Source organism: Embiotoca jacksoni, unplaced genomic scaffold (assembly GCF_022577435.1).
Source record: "Embiotoca jacksoni isolate LCO1_2020_lvr unplaced genomic scaffold, fEmbJac1.0.p SCAF_10, whole genome shotgun sequence".
Taxonomy (NCBI): Eukaryota; Metazoa; Chordata; class Actinopteri; family Embiotocidae; genus Embiotoca; species Embiotoca jacksoni.
Genome location: NW_027185230.1, coordinates 3009332 through 3016360, shown reverse-complemented (window position 1 = coordinate 3016360; position 7029 = coordinate 3009332).

Sequence of the window (7029 nt, the reverse complement as noted above, 5' to 3'; positions counted from 1 at the left end):
CCAAATGCGGTAAATTGCCAACAAACACCTTTGAAATGTTTCAGGAAACCAATGGCAATGAAGAAATAAGCCAGGCAAGGGGGTTTGATTGTCATTTACGTTTAAAGAGGGGCAGAACATCACTGTACAAGACTAAACAAGGCGTGACAGGTCAGGAGCGCAACATGGTCTGTTTTCTTTAGCATTGTCTGGGATGTACACTGTAATTTCGTCCCACATGGTCAGACTGTCAACACTTAATTCTGCTGACATTTTAAGGTGTATTGGGAAAAACATTTGGACCAAACGACCAGAACTATGGCTTGATGTCTCAACGTGTCTCACCCGTGTTGTGGATAACCATAGTTGTAATATGAGTGGGAAGATTTGACCAGCATGTAGGCAGTGACTTTTCCAAAAAATAAACAAATAATGATAATAATTTATTTAGAAAACCTACAAAAAAATTTAAAAAAAGTACACAAGAGTATGCAATCCTTCTATTTTCCAAATGTCACTCAAGTAAAGATTCCCCTCTCTGGAAATGACTAATAACAGGACAATACAACACAATCGACCCACCTTAACACCCCTACTGACATCCTGCAACTTCTTTACTGTTACCCAATAATTTGACAAAAAATTTGATGTGCGCTCTCTGCTCAAGTTTAAGATCCATGGTTAGATTGCACATGCGCAAAAATGCTTATGACACACATGGTAACTTTGATCAATTGATGTCACTTGGAATACACATGGAAGTTATAGCTTCCTTCTGCTCCATGTGCATTAGTATGCTGTGCTCTATTTTTGCGCAACAGGAACAGTTCTTGTGATTGAACCTTGAATTCATCAGCTATATTTGTTCGTCGCTAGAAGAGCAGGAGTCGAACTGATGAATCAATTTGCCCCTGTTTGGAGCTGAGTTGTTTGAATAGACATCATACTGGTATGGAAAGATCTAAAGAACTAAACAGGCAAAATAAGAGGTTTGAAAATACATCATTATCTTATTCCGTTTCCTCCACATCTCAGATATTTTAGACGTTTTCAAGACTAATCGATAAAATGTCATGTCGGCTGAAAGTATGCCTTACAATGAGGCTAAGGTAGCTGCAACCAATAGGTTGAGAAAATGTCACGGAGATGATGTCAAGGTAAATATTTTTTTGGTATGCTTCATGTATCTGGCTTAGGTTGCTACGATGGTTCTAGAGGGAATCAGCTTTTGTCAGCAGACAGCCATGTCCCTCTCAGGAGCTAGCAGAAGGCAATTGGAATTTATGTACGCGACCTCAGCTTGTTTGAGGTGATCAACAAGAGAGCAATATCTCCACTATCACCATGACCATTGTCAGGTTGAGAAGAGGCAAGGCAAACAATGCACACCGTAAGCTCACCATGCTTGCAATAACAATGAAATGGTTCAGAACTACCTGGGGAATCTCAAATATCACTGGTCAGATAGCGACAGATGTGTTAACATATTTCTACAGGCAAAGATGCCAAAAGGATGTAGGAAAATATCCACTCCATACGTTAATGAACCGTTGTTACAGCACCCATTAAAATTATCTAGAATGGCCAGGGTTTAGTAGACACACTTTTTAAACAGCATAGTGTTGGTTTAAGCTTGCATATAAATATGTGGGATAATAGCATTTTCCCCAGGGGGTTACTTTTCCTTGTACTGATATAATCAAGGATTTGGTCCAGCCATCATCCACTTGATAGCGTGTCCTCCCCTTGACTGTGATTACTATGATTTGAGACTATTTTCAGACTGTATACTTTGCAAAAGCGAGGCTAGGCCTATAAACGCAAATGTCTGACGGACTGACCGAGTGATAAAGTTACACCACTGGTCCGTCAAATAATGCTTTTCTCTCTATCCATATCAAAGTAAAAGCCCTCTTGCATTTCATACTTGGCCTAGCTGTATACTAGGATTCGACATAGTCTTGTTTCTTTGTTTGTTGGATTGGTTGGTTGCTTCCTTGAGTCAGAACGAGACGAGATGGCTCACATGGTCTTTTGCCTGGTTATACAATTTTTGGACACTTATGAATCCTCGGGTGCCTTGCCAGTCAATTTGTGTTATCTTCCATAGAAGATTTGTTAAATGCTTGTTAGTGATCCCACTCTGACTGCCACATCACACAATACATACTCTAACAATACTACCTGGCATGGAAAAGCTTCATCAAAGCAGGTGAAACATATTAATTTAGTTTCATTTATGTAAAAATTTCCACAGTTTTTCACCAGGCACAGTTATTGTACTAGTTTTATTATCACAGTTGAGAGTACAGCCAAAGAAAAATCTATTTCACTGCCCAAAGACCCACCATACTCAGAGTTTGTTTGGACCTAGAGGGAAGAGGAGGATGAGAGGGATTAAATGTGTATTTACAGATAGATGGAGGCTTTTGCTATTTACAAAAAAAAAACAAAAACAAAGAACCCCCCCCCACATCTGAAAGTGGACATTGGTTAAAAATGTGCCTTGGTTTCCGCTCCCCTGCAAAAAAAATTCTCAATTCGAATAACAACAGATACTCAACCTAATCTGTCCAGATTTACGATGGTAAAGTGTCAGTGCAGCAAATGGTGTGATGTGAAGTAAGGTGAAAAATATCTGATTATTACAGTCAAAACTTTGAACTTTGCATAAAGCACCTCTGTGAGTCGGGGAGCGGTGATTTTTGAAAATGAAAACATCCATCATTGTCTGAGAAGCAACATGAAAGCCAAACACAAAATTAAAGAGTTAAGACCTTGTGCTCAGAGATGGAAAACCTTGTCAGATCAAAGACTGTTGGCAAAACATAATAAGACCTTTCTGCTCTTATGAAATCAGTGAGAGCAGCAGTTATTGTTCATCTTTCTTTCATAGTGAACACTTTTAACTCTTTTCAAACATGGACACAATTTTACTTTTCTGTAAAAATATTCCAATATATTATTTTTTTAAAATATTTTAGGGGCGACTGAGACCCTTTTTGTCAGAAAAGTATTTTTGCAGGCAGCCATAGGAATAATACTAATAGTATTCTCTAGGAGTAGTACAAATGTTTTAGGGGACATTTTTGGAGAAGCATGTTTAAATGGATCGCTATTTGCTAAAATAAAGCTCATCGAAATCCAATCATTTCTTTACCTACTATGAGGTGCAGCAGAGTAATGTCCACAGAGCAGCTGGAAGCAAATTTTTTTGTCAGTATTCAAAGTTACGTCAACATCAGAACTTGTGTTACACACATTTTTGTGACCACTGGTATGAGTGCATTTGCTATTTCAACATGGACTTGAGCACAGACGGTACATCGAATTTGTGTCAAACTCAGAATATCAGCAACACATACCCTTGAAATGCTTCAGAAAGCCTATGGCCAGGAGGCAATGAACGGTGCTAGGTGTTTTAAGTGGTGTTTACATTTCAGGGGGACAAAATGTCATTGTCCAAGACTTAAGAAGGCATGTCAGGGTCAACAGCGCAACCAGATATGTGGCACAATGGCACTAAGGGTTCCACATTACGACAATGCACCTGCAATGCAGGTTTCTTGCCTACAACAACACACTCAACACTCCCCACAACTCGTAACTAGATTTGGCTCGCTGTGACTTGCTTCTTTTCACCAAACATTTGACACAAAATTTGATATGTGCTTTCTGACCAGTCACAAAAACGTGTGTCACTCAGGTGCTGATGTTAATTAACTTGGAATACTTACTCAGGAAGGTTATTGCCTCCCCCTGCTACGTATGCATTACTGTTCTGCGCTCCGTTTGGAAGCAACATGAACAGTTTCTGAACCTTTTGATTACATCTTGTGTGTTGTCCACCTTGGCCTCTTACTGTCGCTGCGCAGCTCTCATTAAACCATGAAAACTAAAGTAACACCAACATGAGAAGTATTTTCCTGAATGTTTTGACTGCTAATCTTTGCCAGTGAACAAAGGCTGAGGAGTCTAACAGATTTGTTTCCATGTGGTATTAGCAGATTTTGCCAACTCAAGTCAAACATCAGTGTAACCGAAATAAATTCCACATTTACATACCGTAATTGTCACTCTTATGTGCTGTGAAATGTTTGGTACCTTGTCATATTAGATGTTCTAATCAATAGTAACACTATAAGTTAAAAGTTCTTTCCTCAGAGTGCTTTGTGATTTTCTTTCTCCTGTTGAGGATAAAAAAAAAAAACAAGGACTTTCTTTTCAGCAGACTGATAACGGCAGAACCTGTAGCTTAGTGGTCTTTATGTGGAGCCGAAGATGAAATTTCACATTTTCAATTTGTACAATTTCATACAGGTTAATCTTAATAGAATCTTCAGTGTCTGTGTGTGTATGTGTGTTTGAAAGAGCTGAGACAGAGAGAAACACTGGGAGAGACAAAGAGAGAATAAACTACCTGTCTTCAATGTGACAAACAGTTGTCAATGTTCATTTGTATGGCTCTCGAGTAGCAAACTGTCTGAGTGTAGTTTAGCCATAAAGTAAACACAAAAAAAAGGCTATTTTTGTCTGTCTGAAATTAATATAAATAGCTTTTTAGTAACTGTATTATTTGTATTAAAAAGTGTGTTTATTGATAAACATAGTTGAGCAATACAAAATACATAAAATCAATTTCAATAAACTGATACAGGATCAGGATGACTGTTCCACATCATAGTGCATACATGCAAAAGGAGTTTAACTTGAGTCTGGTCCTCATTTTGCTCGGTTTAGTCTGCCTCTAAGTGGGTGTACAACTCATGATGTACAGTAAAGGCATAAACTGCAGGTTTGGTTGCTAGGATGCAGAGTCATGAACACATAGAGGGGAACGGGCAACAAAAACAACAGCAGCAAAAATGTGCTGAAGTAGTGAGTCCACACACTATCACCTTCCACTCCTATTGTAGCGAATGTACTTCACAGTGGTCAGTTGTCTACATGGTCCTTTTTGTCAAATGTATTTAGTAGGTAGATACAGTGCATTCAGAAAGTATTCACAGCACTTCACTTTTTCCACATTTTGTTATGTTGCAGCCTTATACCAAATTGGATTCAATTCATTTTTTTCCTCACAATACCCCATAATGACAAAGTGAAAAAAGTTTGTTTAAAATGTTTGCAAATCTATTAAAAATAAAGAATAGAAATATAACACATACATAAGTATTCATAGCCTTTGGTCAATACTTTGTTGAAGCACCAATTACAGCCTCAAGTCTTTTTGAGTATGATACTACAAGCTTGGCACACCTATTATTGGACAGTTTCTCCCATTTTTATTTGCAGGACCTCTCAAGCTCCATCAGGTTGGATGGGGAGCATCGGTGCACAGCCATTTTCAGATCTCTCCAGGGATGTTCAATCGGGTTCAAGCCTGGGCTCTGGCTGGGCCACTCAAGGACATTCACCGAGTTGTCCCGAAGCCACTCCTTTGTTATCTTGGCTGTGTGCTTCAGGTCGTTGTCCTGTTGGAAGATGAACCTTCGCCCCAGTCTGAGGTCCAGAGCGCTCTGGAGCAGGTTTTCATCAAGGATGTCTCTTTACATTGCTGCATTCATCTTTCCCTCGATCCTGACTAGTCTCCCAGTTCCTGCTGCTGAAAAACATCCTTACAGCATGATGCTGCCACCACCATGCTTCACCGTAGGGATGGTATTGGCCAGGTGATGAGCGGTGCCTGGTTTCCTCCAAACATGACGCTTGGCATTCAGGCCAAAGAGTTCAATCTTTGTTTCATCAGACCAGAGAATTTAGTTTCTCATGGTCTGACAGTCCTTCAGGTGCCTTTTGTCAAACTCCAGGCGGGCTGTCATGTGCCTTTTACTGAGGAGTGGCTTCCGTCTGGCCACTCTACCATACAGACCTGCTTGGTGGAGTGCTGCAGAGATGGTTGTCCTTCTGGAAGGTTCTCCTCTCTTCACAGAACAACGCTGGAGCTCTGTCAGAGTGACCATCAGGTTCTTGGTCACCTCCCTGACTAAGGCCCTTCTCCCCCGATTGCTCAGTTTGGCCGGGCGGTCAACTCTAGGAAGAGTCCTGGTGGTTCCAAACTTTTTCCATTTACGGATGATGGAGGCCACTATGCTCATTGGGATCTTCAATGCTGCAGAAATTTGTCTGTACTCTTCCTCAGATCTGCACCTCGATACAATCCTGTCTCTGAGGTTTTTTCACGTTAACATTATGGGGTATTGTGTGTAGAATTTTGAGGAAGAAAAATAACTCAATCCATTTTGGAATAAGGCTGTAACATAACAAAATGTGTAAAAAGTGAAGCGCTGTGAATACTTTCCGGATGCACTGTATACAATGAAGGAAACTAGTTCACACAATGTACAGTACTGAGCAAAAGTTTAACTCTTATTCATCATGCAGTACAATCCGGGTGGGGTCGTATTCCTAAATTTGTTCTGCACGACAACAATCCAAAACACACAGCAAGGACAAGAACCATATAGATAAAAACCGAGAAGCAACTGAGACAACATTAATCCACAGCAGGACTGTGACATGTTCTCCAAGAACAACCTACCTTACAAATACCATGAAATAGCGTTCTGACCAGGGGAAAACAATACATCGGGTTATGAACTGCCGCTCTCAAACCTCCAGTCTGGCATTTTGGCTGTTGCCATCTTGTTTTTTGGTGCCAGAAGTGACCAAATTTAGGTGGATGCAACTGAGAACCTGAGCTCACTATACCCAACCACCTATACTGGCAACCTGAATACACCCAGGCATGTCAGTCAAACCAAGCACCCCCCCAAACTATCAGCTTTTTGAGGCTTATTATCTAATTATTTACGTAAATATTTTCAGTGGGACCACCAGCACGGTGGTGCAGTGGTTAGCACTGTCACCTCACAGCAAAAAAGGTTCCGGGTTCGAATCCGGTCCTGGGCCTTTCTGTGCGGAGTTTGCATGTTCTTCCTGTGCTTGCGTGGGTTCTCTCCGGGTTCTCCGGCTTCCTCCCATCATCCAAAAAACATGCACCTCAGGTCAGGTTACCTGGCGCTGCGCTAGTGGCAGCCTGCTGCAGCA